This window comes from Eurytemora carolleeae, unplaced genomic scaffold (assembly GCF_000591075.1).
Source record: "Eurytemora carolleeae unplaced genomic scaffold, Eaff_2.0 scaffold1311, whole genome shotgun sequence".
Classification (NCBI taxonomy): Eukaryota; Metazoa; Arthropoda; class Copepoda; order Calanoida; family Temoridae; genus Eurytemora; species Eurytemora carolleeae.
This window is the reverse complement of record NW_019397209.1, coordinates 38,090-55,691: the sequence shown is the minus strand read 5'-3', so window position 1 is coordinate 55,691 and position 17,602 is coordinate 38,090.

Genomic DNA, 17,602 nt, shown 5'->3' with positions numbered 1-17,602 from the left:
ATGTAAGGTAGTTGAACTGAGTATGCAGTATTGTGGAAAACTTCTTTAGGATTCATTTGAGACATATTTCACTTTTTAAAAGTCTGTAAATCCTGAGTTTGAGCTCAAATTCAACGTTCAAAACTCCTGATTTAGGGGTGGATATGCTTTCAGAATTAATTTTTTTTAAATTATTAATTAATGACGACATAAAATGTAAAAATATTCTACAATAAACTACAGACGTCATGTTTAGGAACATTTTGAGAAAATAAAAATCAATCTTATCATCGAAAATAAGTAATCTTGTTCAATTATTAGTTTCTCATTATTCTAGTTTCTTGTTATTCACAAAGATGTTCGCAGATTTTCTATAATTATTATTTAAAAGACAACATTTAAAGAATTTGAGGAAATCTGCGAATAAATTCAAAGAAAATTAGAAATTCAATATAATAATGAAAACGAAATAATCAATTTTAGCATCGACAAATTTATTGACAAATTTCTTTTGTGAAATATGTTCCTAGCCATCTAATTAGATTACTGTATAATTTTTCCTTTATTTTTCATTGTCGTTATTTAATATTTAAAAAAAAACTAATTCTGAAAGCGTATCCACCCCCAAATCAGGAGTTTTGAACGTCAAATTTGCGCTCAAACTCAGGATTTACAGATCTTTAAGAAGTGAAATATATGTCTCAAATGAATCCTAAAGAACTTTTCGACAGCATTGCATACTCAGTTCAATTACCTTACATAGCCGGTCACTCCCTTTAAATAGTTATATAATAAATGACTTTTCTATATTTCTTGATCTACATTTTCTTATTGTTCGCACATCTTATAATTATATTTTAGCAAATTAAAAAAATTCAGCATCTTTACAGTTTTGCCATGCTGCAAACTTTAGAGCCAAGTTAAGGTGCCTCCTTTTGTACCTCTGCAGTACACTCAACAGTCTTAACATTAGATGTGTAAGCAACTGAATTAAATTTGTGGATTCAGCTCACAAACACATATTTCCAATGCATATTCTGTCAGGCTGCAATATATGGAGGGGGGGGGGGAAGGACATCTTCCAAGCCCCCATCTCTAATGTTTGTCTCCATTTGCTAACAATTTATATATGATAGTGTAGAGCTTGTCATCAGAGATGTCCCTTCCAAATTTTCCTGTTTAATTTTCTTTTTTCTTCTTGCTTATTGTTTCTTGATTCTACGCTTTGAGGCCTCTCCAAAAAGTTCTTGTGACATCGAGTTGTGGAGCAGGTAGGAGAGAGATAAGAATGTTTGGAGAGTAGAAAGGGTATGAGGGATTGCTCCCTGTTTTCCTTTGTGTTTAAGTCTTTCCGACTTAAGTGGAATTAAGGAAACACATAACTGCACCCCATATGCAAATGGGGAGTTGAAAGCCTTAAAGCCCCATCAGGTGGAATCTTCCACAATAGACCAGTCCACACAGCTGGCCGAGTAAAAAACCAGTATCGTTGTGCATGGCTTGTATGCTCATCAGGGGTTATACTCCTTCTTTCAGCTGAGCCAAGCTTAAAATGGAGTTATTGTTTTATTTACCTCCTATGTTTCACTCACTCACTAACATATAAATTTGTATATGAGAGAAGAGCTTTATTATTATATATATCCATTATCCCAGCCAATATACTGTCCATGCGGTTTTTTACATACTATTTTATTTCTGAAGAGAGTATAACATTTATAGTTTTAATTGTACTATTGTTGTATTTAAAATCTAATCTGTTATTTTATGCTTCTGATGATAAATGTAACTTATTTGGATGGACACATTTTTAAATCAATTGTATGAACTTTATTTGAAATAAGTAAATTAGAACTATAATCTGCACTCCTAGTTTAGTAAAGTAAGCCAGCGTAAATCATGAGAACATTCCCCTAATCTTGAGAAACTTTTGATTCTAAATTAGGGGTTTCCTACCAACTCTCCAGGATTGCCAGAAAAGTTGAAATTCTGAAATTGAAAAAAATTTTATCCGAAAAAAGACTTAATTATCTTGAAGTTTAAATTTGTTTTTGGCAGCAATTTAATTATTTATCCATCCGCACCATCCATGTTTTTAACCGATATTTTTCAAAGAGATTCTATCTTTGTAAATAAAGTAGTAATCTCTCTTTCTCTATCCGTCTGTCTGTTTGTTTGGATGTCATAGCTCATAGCTCATGACTCCATGGACCCATTTCCCAAAACTATTGATAGGGGAACTCGGTATAACCACGGGAACGTTCTTAGCTTGATTTAAAAGTTCTTAGCTGATTCATATCATTTGTTTTTGTCATTTTTCCTAACGATCAAACGTTCGTATATCGTTGTTTTCTTTCTAAAAAAATTCGTTTGTTCACAAAAACGATGCCCATCTCTAATTCTGGTGGTTTGATCACAAGATTCAGTATTTTTAAATCATTTAGTCACCAGGTCTAATTGATTATTTCTTTATCATCATTATCTGGAAATATTTTTGTTTTCAATTTTCTTCGAATGTCATCTTTGCAATGAAATTCAAGGAAGACTTTAAGAAGTTTTTGTTTAAAACTTGAGTATTGCACAAACAGATGACCTATTTTCTCAACCTTCTTCTAAACTTAACATTAGGTTACATCAGAATTATGGTTACGTGTTTATAGCACTTGTTTAATAATTTTAAAAAAATCTTGTGAGTAAACTAATACTGTTACCTTATTTTATAATAATGCACTCTCAGTTTAACTATCATGCCTAGCCAGTCACTCCCTTTCATAATTTAGTCCCTTTGTTCTATTTTGTTTCATGCTTTATCCCTTTCTTTCAAATTTTCCCTGGACTGTCCTTTTCTCTGTTTTATGCATTGTATATCTTGTTAATTGCAACATGTTTATATGTCCGCCCTTACTATGTTTATTCTAGATTGTGTATATATAAATATATTTGTGTACATATCTACATTAATACATATATGGTTCAAAGAAGTTTGACTACTGAGGATCGTCATGAGGCGTGAAACATTATGTTTAGTATAATTCTTTTTTAATAAAATGTGAAGTTAAAAATATGAAATATATTTATATATCTAGCAGATTGATTTTTTAGAAAACGTTATCAAAATGTTGATAATGAAAATAAAAGTATGGGGGACTGTAGATTGCAATTGCATACAGTGTTCGGCGATTAAATCAATCAGTGGCGTTTATAGGGGGGGTTATTGGGGTTAAGTAAGATAATAAACAGAATAAATGTAGTCAATGTAATTAGTGAATATATCATAAAGAAGTCCACTATGAATAGAGACTTTAGAAAAAACGCTCTTACTCATCAGTTTTAGATTTACGCTTGGTGATTGGATTTTGACTTAGGTTAAATTTCATGAGAAACACTAGCTCCGAAGGAAGTCTCTGTGCATGTATAAAAATATAATTTCCAGTAAGGACTTAACTTTCAGTGGAAAATATGATTTAGAATTGGCATGGCAGTTTTTGATGTAGAACCTAACAAAAAGCATGTTCTTTCACTCCTCTTTCATGTTCTTAATCTTCTTTATGATGAATATTCTTTAAAACACTGAAACTAATTTGTTCCCAGGGCACAGGTGGCTGATCATCGCTTGATAAAGCAAACACGACCGAATAAAAAGAAGAGTCTGCAAAAAAAAAGTTGGTTAAAGGAACGAATAGATTACTCTCCCCATCCTTATATCTTTGCAACCTTAGGACGAACGATGCAAGCTAGACAGAAATCTAAGCGACATCACCAGTACAACTTTGTGGCCTCTGTTCTTCTTTATAACTCTTCATTAAAATAGTTATGATCGAAAACATAAAGATGAATCTTATGTGCAATATACTTTAGTTTTCACATTTAAAACTTTAAATTTTATTAGATCAAAAAGTCAAAATTTGAAATATCACAGCCTCGCTGTAACAACTTTAGATATTAATGAAAGTGACTGTTAAAGGGACGGCTATGTAAGGTAGTTAAACTGAGTATGCAGTGTTGTGGACAAATTCTTTAGGATTCATTTGAGACATATAAAACGTTTCCACAATGTAAAATTACTGAGTTTGAGCGCAAAAGTCGACGTTCAAAATCATGAATTTGGGTAGGTACATTTTCAGAATGGAGCAGGAAAGGGTATTGTATTTCACACTGAACTAGACAGCAGGAGAGGGTATTGTATTTCACACTGAACTAGACATCAGGAGAGGGTATTGTATTTTACACTGAACTAGACATCAGGAGAGGGTATTGTATTTCACACTGAACTAGACAGCAAGATAGGGTATTGTATTTCACACTGAACTAGACATCAGGAGAGGGTATTGTATTTCACACTGAACTATACAGCAGGAGAGGGCATTGTATTTCACACTGAACTAGACAGCAGGAGAGGGCATTGTATTTTACACTGAACTAGACAACAGGAGAGGGTATTGTATTTCACACTGAACTAGACAACAGGAGAGGGTATTGTATTTCACTCTGAACTAGACAGCAGGAGAGGGCATTGTATTTCACACTGAACTAGACATCAGGAGAGGGTATAGAATTTCACACTGAACTAGACAGCAGGAGAGGGTATTGTATTTCACACTGAACTTGACAGCAGGAGGGTTTACAATCCCTTTAATTCAGATGTTTATTGGGGTTTACAATCCCTTTAATTCAGATGTTTATTGGGGTTTACAATCCCTTTAATTCAGATGTTTATTGGGGTTTACAATCCCTTTAATTCAGATGTTTATTGGTGGGTTTACAATCCCTTTAATTCAGATGTTTATTGGGGTTTACAATCCCTTTAATTCAGATGTTTATTGGTGTTTACAATCCCTTTAATTCAGATGTTTATTGGTGTTCCCAAGGGTCAAGGGTATATAGTTATCCCCGGAACTTGATGCAGAGTTATAAATAATTCTCTCTGTGTGAGCTACCGGGGCGCAACTACAGGTTTTATGGAGGGGGGGGGGCTCCCAAAAAAGAGATAAGGGGGGAATTATCTAAAATCGATTAAAGGGTCTGATCACTGCTTCAAACTCTAATTTTCCAATCCCTGTATTTTTACGCAACCATGGTGTAAACATTTGATCTTCCAATAGAATTCATATCTTTGAAATATCAATTATCAGGTTCAATGATATAGGGATTAGAAATTTTGAAATTTAGTGTTCATTTCCTTTATTTGATAATTGCGTCACAATGTTTTTTAAAGAATAAATTAAACAATAACTAAAGAGTATCTTGCTTATAAATTTGTTATCCTACTTTTCAAGGAATAAAGGACTACTTACCAGGGGGCGGAAACGTCATGTATGCAAACCTACAGGGTAAATCGAAAATTGTATTTACTTAAGTCGAAGGATAGAGGTTAGCCGAAGAGGGTTATCCGAAGATGTCAGTTTCTGTGCTGTCAACAGCACACTTGTATATGTAAATCGAAGATTCGCGGATTTTAATAAATTTTGCAGGAGTAAATTAGGAATGTTTACATTAGTACCCTGAATAAGTTTTAGCCTTAAATCTATAAAAATAACTGAGATATTAGGCTTTAAAGTATCGTGTGTGTGTGCGTTTGTGTGTGAAGTGTGTGACAAGGTAAGTCGAAGTTCGACTTAGTATAGCTCGTTTGCGAAGGGGTGTGTGCGTGTCTGTACCAAAAGAGAGTGTGTGTACGTAATACCGAATCGAAGGCGTGGACTGTAGGTATAGTACATAAGAATCTCGGTATTTGTACAGTCTAGGAGAGTAAATTTGTTTATTGTTAATTGTTTACATAAAAATAAGTATACATGTAGTATATTATTTATATATTAAAGTCAGATTTTCATGCAAAGTATATAATTTGATTACATTTTACAGTAAACTACTCGTTATTCAAGCTTAATTATAATTGACGACATTGTTCTGCAATTTTCTTGACTCTAGTCATGTTGTGTGTCTGTACCAAAAGAGTGTGCGTGTGTAATAACGAACCCGTCTGCAAAGCAGTGCAGACCAGCGCCATTTCCTTTCCGTTTATTTTTATTCCCTGCTGCTCAGAAAGGATGAGACTTCAGAGACGACTGTACGAAATTCATAATTTCTGTTTCCTAATATAAATAAATAAATGAAGCTGTTAAATTGTTTCGTTCTTTACGAAATCATTAGAAACGAGGTCAAACTACTAAATTCAAGGTAGAAGTCTCGATTTAATCTTGAGATCGTATTAAGAGTTTTAAGAGTTTCGGGTCGTCCTTCCATTGCTCATTCTTTGTGGGGAACCCTGTATTATCTATGAAAGTGATGAATAAACATAACTTTTATATTTTATGGTGCTTTGCGGCTCTTTTTGAGTATCAGCTCACGCTGACATATATTTCGATTTTCGAGTCGTCATTTCTTAAAACTAAAATAAAATCGAAATGAATATTCTAAAAATGTTCAAATAACATCTGCAGTCAATTATTTATCGTGGTTTGGACATTTACAAAATTTATATCAACATTTCTTTTTATAAATAATCCTTTAAGCTTGAAACGTTTGGATTATATTTGCTGGTTCAAGGTTTAAATTTGCATTTAGGTTCTGTTAACTCAGTTCAATTTATTCTAAATTCTTTTTTTCTCGCACCAAAAGTTATTAACTCTTTAAATTATTTTTAACATTTNGGCCGATTTTAGCATTTTAACATTTCAGCTAAGTTTCGAGGAATTCAGTGGCGCTAAGACTTTTTAAATCCTTTTTTTGAAAATTAAATTGAATGAGCTGTGCTGTGCAAGTATGCTGTACTCCAGGGTGGAATTTTCCCCCCACACCTCACCTCTGGATATTTTTACAGTGTTTTCCTTGTAAATATCTACATAATAAATCATTTATGAAATATTTATATTTTTAGTTACGGAGCAGGAATGTATAACATTTCTTAAGGTTGAACTAACTAAAAACTTTCCTACTCAAACATTTCATCAAACTTCTGAAAAGTTTTGATATGTACGGTGTACCATAGATTCAAGATAAGATAGAAACTTATTTTCAACCCTTCGCTTTAAATTAAAAAATCGTGATCTTAGGATTCACAAGATAAAAAAAAATCTATCAAAAAATATAACTTTGGACATTTAAAAATATTTAAACAGTAAAAATAAATCTTATTTTCGATATTCTTACACAATTACAAGGAAGCATATTAATTTCATATATATATGATACTAAACTTTATATGGAACTTGGAAATAGTATCAATTGTCTATTTATATTTATATATAGTGGGTTCTTTATCAATTTAATGTTCTTTCTTGGTAATATTATACAGAGCATCCGGATGTGGCAGAAATAAGAAAAAATAATTTCCCCTTATTCTTTCACTCAGCATATGATTTCTTGACAACTAATTGTTTCTTTTTGTGCAGATAGAAAAAGTAGAAAAAAGATGAACATTTGAAATTATTTACTATGTATCATATTATTTTATACTATAAATTAGAATTATGATTACAAAAAAAGAAATCAGAAAAACATTGTTAAAATTTTTTTTCTTATTACAAGGTTTTGCATGTAAAGAGAAAATTATTTTGGTTATTTTATTAAAAAAGAGAATTGTTGAGGAAATTATAATTTTTTTTCAATATTTTTCTTTTCTTTTAACTCCAAAGAGATTGTCAATGTATTTGAATTTTTAGTTTAATTATGTGTATCGGCACGGTCTCTAGTGTACGAGGTATGTTTACCCTCTTATTGTATCGGCACGGTCTCTAGTGTACGAGGTATGTGTACCCACTTATTGTACCGGCACGGTCTCTAGTGTACGAGGTATGTGTACCAGCTTATTGTATCGGAACGGTCTCTAGTGTACGAGATATGTGTTCCCACTTAATGTATCGGCATGGTCTCTAGTGTACGAGGTATATGTACCCACTTATTCTACCAGCACAGTCTCTAGTGTACGAGGCATGTGTACCCACTTATTGTACCAGCACAGTCTCTCTAGTGTACGAGGCATGTGTACCCACTTATTGTACCAGCACAGTCTCTCTAGTGTACGAGGTATATGTACCCACTTATTGTATCGGTACGGCCTCTAATGTAAAAGGTATAAATGAACCCACTTTAAAATCACTTTTAAGTGAAATAGGCCTGTTTACACACACACACAACTGCTTTTAAGTCATAACTTGAGTCCACAAGTCGTCTTCCTATTTAAGAGCTTTCTGGTTATCACTATGTATCATTTTGTAACACAATAGGAAAACCTTTTTGAAGTTGTGGCTCTTTATTTTGAAGTGAGGCTGACAAAGCAATGTCTTTCAGATGATTCCTGGGACCAATTTATTCTGCAATCAAGGAAGCTGTGTGAAGCGCCAAAATTGATTTAATTTCTTGATTGAGCGAAAATTCTCTTCTTCCATGATAAAGAATTGAAGACTCATCTGTCTGAACCAAATGAATCCTCAATAATTTACTTTAAACTGATTCGTTCCCAGTAAAATTCAAAATGTTTCCACAGACAACAGACAACAGACAACAGACAACATTTGTCTAACAAATCAGAAGGGAATAGCATTGGATCCAGCTAATGAAGATTAATCAGTGGCATTGGATCCAGGCTAATGAAGAGTAATCAGTGGCATTGGATCCAGCTAATGAAGTTTAATCAGTGGCATTGGATCCAGCTAATGAAGAGTAATCAGTGGCATTGGATCCAGCTAATGAAGTTTAATCAGTGGCATTGGATCCAGCTAATGAAGAGTAATCAGTGGCATTGGATCCAGCTAATGAAGTTTAATCAGTGGCATTGGATCCAGCTAATGAAGAGTAATCAGTGTTACCAAAAAACAAATACTCTCAGATTTTTTTGAACATTGTCAAGAGTTTTGAATAGGTCGAACTGGCCATTTTCGATTAGGTTGTTTATAGGATTTTAGCAGTTTTTTAAAATTGATTACTGAAATATACTCCATCCATATAAACTGTATTTTCTTATATGTTTAAATATAAATATAAATCATATAAGGCATTTTATACTATTCTAGATTTTTTCAATTTGATCCCATTGCGATCAAGGCAGGCTCTCACGCACAATTTCGCCAACTTTTTTATACTATACAAAAGAAACAAGTGCATTATAGCTGTAAGTGTACATGTATATTTGGCAGGTTCAAGTTTGAATAATAAGGTTGGTTTCTCTCAATGCGCTCCAATTTACGGAAAAAGCCGTTTCCTAAGAAAGATGCATAAAAATCTCAAATGACGTACCTCTCGCCAGTGACGTCATATAAGGATTTTATCTTTCTATCTTAGGTGACGACATTTTTCGTACAAAGATCGCATCGAGAGTAACCAGACTCTTTCTAAAACCTTGATTTGGCCGCAGAAAAAAAGTAGAAGTGAGTTAGTGAGGAAAATTAAAGGCCATGGCGTCGCTATAATTGAGTAAACTGAGTGCTGACCCGGTCTTAAAAATCGATGTAACTTTTCAGAGCAGCCTGGATCTATGTTAGATTGGTTCTAAACAAATTAAAAAGGAAAAATTATGATTGAAATTAGATTTACTTTTGAAATAGCTTGAAATAATTTGTTCCATCATATTTGAAGCAGTATGTAGTACATTTGCAAATAATTAATTTCTCTGAGTTGAGTTCAGTTTATTCAGATATCTATACACATTTTAAATCTAGCTGAAAGCAAACTTGTCAAATATATACTGTCAAAATAGATAAACTTTTCAAAAGCATTCAGAGCTTTTCTGATTCTGAAAAAGTTATCAATGTTTTTGTCTTGAAAATAGTTTAATAAATATTTGACAAATAATCTTTTATACATTTTTCAAAGCTTTTGATTTGACATATGGAAAGTTGAAACAGAGTGTTCGCGAAAAATTAAAGGGGGTTACTGGAAGGAATCTGATCGTTTCTAATTTTACTTCTATATCTATTAAATTAAAGGGGGTTACTGAAAGGAATCTGATCGTTTCTAATTTTACTTCTATATCTATTAAATTAAAGGGGGTTACTGGAAGGAATCTGATCGTTTCTAATTTTACTTCTATATCTATTAAATTAAAGGGGGTTACTGGAAGGAATCTGATCGTTTCTAATTTTACTTCTATATCTATTAAATTAAAGGGGGTTACTGGAAGGAATCTGATCGTTTCTAATTTTACCTCTATATCTATTAAATTAAAGGGGGTTACTGGAAGGAATCTGATTGTTTCTAATTTTACTTCTATATCTATTAAATTAAAGGGGGTTACTGGAAGGAATCTGATTGTTTCTAATTTTACTTCTATATCTATTAAATTAAAGGGGGTTACTGGAAGGAATCTGATCTTTTCTAATTTTACTTCTATATCTATTTCGTTCTAAAAGGAGAAAATTGTTTAAAAAGACTCATACCAATGAGCGTAAGATCTATACAAATTGACGGAGTATAGCATTATTTTACCCGGACCGTAGATATTACAAGTTATAAATGTAAATTGTCCAAACAGGCAAAAAAAGGTTTTACTCTCACAAAGGTTACAAGTTATAAATGACGAATTAAATTCTGGTCACTCCTGTGGAGTTTAAAGATCATAAACAATTTTCAAAATTTTTAACATCAAAATTCTAATCATAATCTTATTTTTTTAAATATATAATTTACTTTCAAGAACGATTTTTTGGTCCCTAGGTGTCTCTTCCAAGTGAAATTCCTGTTTGTTGGTATTATTATTCTTGCATGTAAAGGCTATATGTATGCAATGTATGCAATGTATGTAATGTATGTAAAGTATATAATGTATGTAATGTATGCAATGTATGTAATGTATGTAATGTATGCAATGTATGTAATGTATGTAATGTAAGTAATGTATGTAATGTAAGTAATGTATGTAATGTAAGTAATGTATGTAATGTAAGTAATGTATGTAATGTAAATAATGTATGCAATGTATGTAATGTATGTAATGTAAATAATGTATGTAATGTATATAATGTATGCAATGTATGTAATGTATGTAATGTAAATAATGTATGTAATGTATATAATGTATGCAATGTATGTAATGTACGCAATGTATGTAATGTATGTAATGTAAGTAATGTATGTAATGTATATAATGTATGTAATGTATGCAATGTATGTAATGTATGTAATGTATATAATGTATGTAATGTATGCAATGTATGTAATGTATGTAATGTAAGTAATGTAAGTAATGTATGTAATGTATATAATGTATGTAATGTATGCAATGTATGTAATGTATGTAATGTATGTAATGTATGTTTTGTATGATTGTGAAGAGAGGATAGAACGAACTGAAGAAAAAAGGAGGTTCCATATTTTGCTCCGATATCTCCGCCTCTATTCCCCGGTATTCTCCGGTATTCTCCGGTATTCTCCGGTATTCTACGGTATTCTCCGGTATTCTCCGGTATTCTCCGGTATTCTCCAGTATTCTCTGGTATTATCTGGTGTTTTGCAATGTTCTCTGGTATTCTCTGGCATTCTCCGGTATTCTCCGATATTCCCCTGTATTCTCCGGTATTCTCTGGTATTCTCCGGTATTCTCCAGTATTCTCCAGTATTCTCCAGTATTCTCTGGTATTCTTCGGTATTCTCCGGTATTCTCCGATATTCTCCGATATTCTCCATTATTCTCAGGCATTCTCTGATATTCTCAGGTATTCTTTGGTATTCTCTGGTATTCTCTGGTTTTCACCAGTATTCTTTAATATTCTCTAGTATGCTCCAGTAATCTCCAGTATTCTCCGGTATTCTCTGGTATTCTCCAATATTCTTAGGTATTTCCGGTATTCTCATCAGTATTCTCGGGTATTCTCGGGTATTCTCTGGTATTCTATGGTATTCTCCGGTATTCTATGGTATTCTCCGGTATTCTCTGGTAGTCTCCGGTATTCTCCGATATTCTCCGGTATTTTCCATTATTCTCTGGTATTCTCCGGTATTCTCCGGTATTCTCCGGTATTTTCCAGTATTCTCTGGTATTCTCTGGTATTCTCCGGTATTCTCCAGTATTCTCTGGTATTCTCTGATATTCTACGGTATTCTCCGGTATTTCCAGTATTCTCTGGTGTTCTCTGTTTTTCTTTGGTATTCTCCGATATTGTCCAGTTTTCTCCGGCATTCTCCAGTATTCCCCGGTTTTCTCTGGTGGTCTTCGATAGGCTCTGGTATTTGCTGGTATTCTTCTATATGACCGGACATTCAAACAAACAGACACACAGAAATTAATAAATTATTTTTTATAACAAGCTGATAAATTACCTTTGTTTTCGGTTCTGGGGTTCAGGAGTTCTTCGGAATGAGAAGATATGATTTAAACAAAATTTTTATTTTAATCGAATGTTTATAGAGGTCGGAGGACGGACTCTATCAAAACTAGGTTAGAAGTATTCCAATATATATTTCTTTATAACCAGCAACTTTATATAACTACTAAAAACTGATCACACGAGTATATCGATAATCCCGCGTTCTTCTTCTGTTGTGGAACTCTGTTTTGGAGGCCGCAAAACATCGTCTTCCACATGTTTATCTTATTTTTTCGATTTTAATTTTTCGTAGATGGTCTATCATCGATAAATGACTGAAGAATTATTCAACATTTGAAAATTCTGTTTATTTTGATTTTTCACTTTCAGTTTGCTAAGCAAAGACAAAATAAACTAAATTTTATATTTTTTACACATGTACGCTCTTTCTCGATCCATATCTATTAGATCAGTATATTGTTTCTAAACAGCAATATATTTATCAATATACATCATGTTTATTGTGTTTACAGTAGTAAGATAAAAAGCATATATGAATAAACTGATTAGGTTTCATGTCCTGATAGGTATTAGTAAAACTATATAGTTTGGTTCAGAATAAAATCAAATACACAATACAACAAAATATTTTGTATAATCTCTACATTTATACCCTTCCGAGTCAAACTTCTGTCGTACCATAGTAATCATACAACCCTGATAGTTTGACCCAGCTCGACTTTATTAGTAGTTGGGAGAATACTGCCTGTAGAAATTTTTAATTTTATAAATTTTTTTTTTCAGTAATAAACTTAGGAGATGAAATATGAAAAACAGAATAATAAACACTCCCTTGCATTATACAGTCTACAGTATGACATGTGTAGTGTGTACTTCCATTTGTTCGCAACAACAATATGGTGAATTTCTGCCTCTCATACCAACATCATTGGGATCACATTAGATGGAATAATCAGGAACCTTTGTTTCTATTGGTTTGGCGTATAGGAGATAAAGATGATTATTCTTATCATTCAAACTCATCCCGACCTCATTCACCAGTTCCATCATCTCACTCATCCCACCCCCTGAAAGGGTATGTATATTAAGGTATTATGTAAGGTACAGAGGGAAAATCAAATCAATGTAAAAACGTTGCTAATCAATATTCAGCAGCAGTATATTTGTTACTTAGTTATGAGTACAAAAAAACTTCCAAAAGATGGGGTTTAAACGGTTTTATTAGTTTTCTATAAATCAAAGTTTATGAATTGAGCATAAAGTTTAGAAAAAACTGAAATGTGGCGTAAAAATTACAAAATTATAAAATTATAAAATTCTGATCATTCTTAGATAGACAATAAAACTGATAACTACGAGAAAACATCCGCTAAACTACTCTTCCGACCTACGCATCATCCGCTAAACTACTCTTCCGACCTACACATCATCCGCTAAACTACTCTTCCGACCTAAGCATCATCCGTGAAACTGTACTTCAGACCTACTCATACAACTACAATTGAGCAGAGTGTTCCAATAAATACTGGTTTCGACAAAATTTTCATGTTTTTTCAAAATTAATTAAAAATTCAAAAATAATAAATTGTTAAAAAAAAATTTGGAATTGAAAACATCTTCAAACTAAATATCTGATGAATATCTATCTATCTATCTATCTATCTATCTATCTATCTATCTATCTTTCTATCTATCTATCTATCTATCTATCTATCTATCTATCTATCTATCTATCAATTACCGTAATATATACCCCCCACCCCATAAAAACGCGGGGAGTCTAGAGGAAATGAGTTCTTGCTACAAACTCAAATTTTCCAATCCCTATAACTTTGCAACTGGGATGGTGCAAACCTTTGATAATTCAAACTTAGACGAGTACGATTTCGGGTCGCAAAGATATATGAATTACAAAATTCAAGTTTCTGGCAAAAAGGTTAAAATGATAGACAAATAAAGCTAGCTAAGGAATTAAAACTCATTCAAAAAGTGAGTTCCACTATATTTAACAATTCAAAGACGACCAAGTTTAATATTGGAACTTGGAAGCGATAATGTGTGTAAACCAACGCCGAATTGCCTCAAATTTTGATGTGGGAACTAGATATGACAAATGAGAATGTTATAATTTATTTATTTCTAAGATATATAAATTTAGCTTGTCTGGGTGGGTGCTTGTTTGTTTGACTGTTTGTTTGTATCCAATAAACGTCAAAACGGCTGAACCAATCAGGCCCGAATTTTGTGGGACCTCACGGGGCCTTAGGGAAGGTTTATGAATGATCAAAATTTCAGATACTTGTCTCCATTAAAATTTGATTTTCATTAAATTTTTGAAAATTTTGAAAATCCACGAAAGTTTTTGTTAATAAGTGAGAACTTTTATTGTTTTGTTTTCCGATGTACACAAAGAGACAATGTTCACAATTAAAATAGAAGATGGGACCTAAAAGGCTAGTAGTTTTATACAACGCATAAAAGGCCTCTTTACTATTTTTATCCCTTTTTAAAACTACGAATACATATTTTAGTATTGTCGTATACTCGAGCACTCGGTCGTCTACAAATTCAAAATTCTGATAGAATTTAAACAGATATTGATAAAACTGTGATAAAATCTTATCTCACTTTAATAAATCTTTTATAAAATCTAATAGAATGCTTTCAGTGCGAACATTAAGATGAATGGCCCTTTTTTGATGAAATAATTAAAAAATTATCCTTTTAAAACATTATTTTAAAGGGCAAAAATTTAAAACTGTGAAATATGGAAGATGACTTTTAGACTCAAGTTAAGTTGGTTTCAAGGTATTGGTAACAATATTGGGTTTAAAAACAACATCTTTTACACAAAATAATCACTTAAATGCCATCTTACTATGCCACAGTTTTGTGGAACTCACTGTATTATCTATTGTTGAATATATAAAAAGGTAAGGTAGGATTCTAGTTCTATTTCTACAGAAGAGAACAAATGTTTTCCAATTTCCAGATTACACTTGGGATTCCCTTCACCCATTCTAGAAATAAACAAACATCAGTTTTAACATTTTTAAATGCTTGTCGTTTCAACTTTTTATAATTAACTTATTCAAATCATATACACGGATAGAAACATCCTAACTCCTAACATTCATTATATCAAGGCCCAAGGGCTACACAAGGTATACGTTTAGGTTGGTACGATAACTTGACGGCCCTTTACGATAGTTAATGCTTATTTTTTTTTAGCGGTGTAGTAGTGAGCAAGCCAACAATTCTTGTAATATGACGGATATGTTAACACAGTAACTTGTCAAGTCTTATTTCAATTTTCATACAAATAGTTAGATTTGCAGAATCTATTTTGAATTCGGGGAGACGTATTGTAAAAAATGTATGTTATCTGACTNCCCCCCCCCCCTTCTAGCATAATGTGCAAATACTAAATAATATGCAATATGCATGTCTGAAAATCAAGTTTTGATATGACTGTGTTTTGTATTTAATTGAAACATATAACAATATAATTTTCAGGATATAAGAGTAGGGATGGACATGTTCCTGTTTTTATTTATTAATTTGTTCGTTCCTCGTTCATAAAACGAGAGCCTTCTGTTAGATTGCTCGTTCCTCGTTATAGAACGAAAGCCTTCTGCTAGATCATTTGTTCCTCGTTCTGTAGAACGAGAGCCTTCTGCAAGATCTTTCATTCCTTGTTCTAGAACGAGAGCCTTCTGCTACATCGGTGGTTCCTTGCTCGTTCTTATTCCAATTATTCTATCCACGTTCCGTTCTTTGTGTTCTTGATCGAGAATGGTTCCAAGGAACAGGTTTGAATGGGTTGAGAGGTGGGAGGTTCTGTTCTGAGTAAGGGAGGGTTTAAGTAAAGAGAGGTAACACGGCGATTCACATGCCAAACTGACAGAATTTACAATTATACAGACAAATTAAAACTCTAACTGAAACATTTCTAGATGACTTAGAACGCGTTTCAAATATCCCCGCCCCTTGTATCTTGGTGTTGATTACCCTCCCCCCCACCTTAGAATCTTGCAGATAATTACCCCAGAACAATTCAGGCCCTGAATAGCAGGGATTACTCCACTTATTGCCCCTACAAGTTACAGTTGCCCCCTCCAAAAAAAGCATTCCCTAATCAGTCTGCTTTTAACACCTTTAAAAAATTTGTGTATAAAGACGACTATTTTCATGAAAGTAGAAGTTTTCTAAATGATTCTCAATTCAAAAGTAATAGTCAAGGTCATTACAACTAGATGTTTTTTTAATAGATAAATTAAGATTTGGTAAAAAAAAGAAAACCCGCTAAAATTTATTAAGTTTTCGAGTTCTTGACCAAATAGAATTCTTCTAGATTTGTCTAAAATTTGTGTGAAATAATTTTTCAAGAAAAAGATTTTACATTCTTTTCTATTTTCTTTTTTTGAGTCTTGAAGATATTGTATTCTTGTTATTCATGACAAGAATTTAATTTCGCTGTTTTCACGAGTTTGACAATTTTGTAGAAACATAAACATGAAACATTTTTTGAGTTTATTGTTTGTTTTGTACAGCTAATGTAGATGCAAGTGTTTCATGTCATGAACATAGTTTNCATGCCCCCCCCCCTGTATACGCCCTTGACTTGTGAACATTTATTATTTTCAAAAAGCAGAGCATTTAAGACGTTTTTGGACTCTACAACGAAAATTTTGACTATTCTACAAATTTCATAAATGATTCCAATTACATGTAAAAGTATAAAGGATATGAACGAACTTCGAAAATTTCTAAAATAAAATTTTTAAAGGTGTGCTAAAAAAATGGTTCAATTTTAACAAATTGGTCAGGGGACCTTTAATTAAGAGACTTTTACAGACATTAAGAGCAACAAATTTGAATTACCTACACGCTTAAAAAGGTATCAGAAAAGATTTGAAAAAATTTATTCCGAAACTGGGTTTACTTGTTTCATTTATTTTTGTTTTTAAGTTTCATACTCCGGCCTGAGGTTTACTTGTTGTCTCTGTCTATCTATCTATCTATTTATAATTTATCTATCTATCTATCTATTTATCTATATATCTATCTACCTACCTATCTATCTATCTATCTATCTATCTATCTATCTATTTTTCTATCTATCTATCTATCTATCTTTGTATCTATCTATCTTGTTTTCTGTCTATATCTAACTATCTATCTTTCTAATATACGTTGGTGTGAATTTAAATTTTGAATTATGATGCTTAATATATTTCTTGAATTAAAGAATTTAGTTGATGTGTGACTGCAGTGTGAGAAGATATATTTAATTGATTCAAGAATTGCATCGTTGTGTGTAAGTGAAATCTTGAGAAACATAACCCCCTCTAAATGATTCT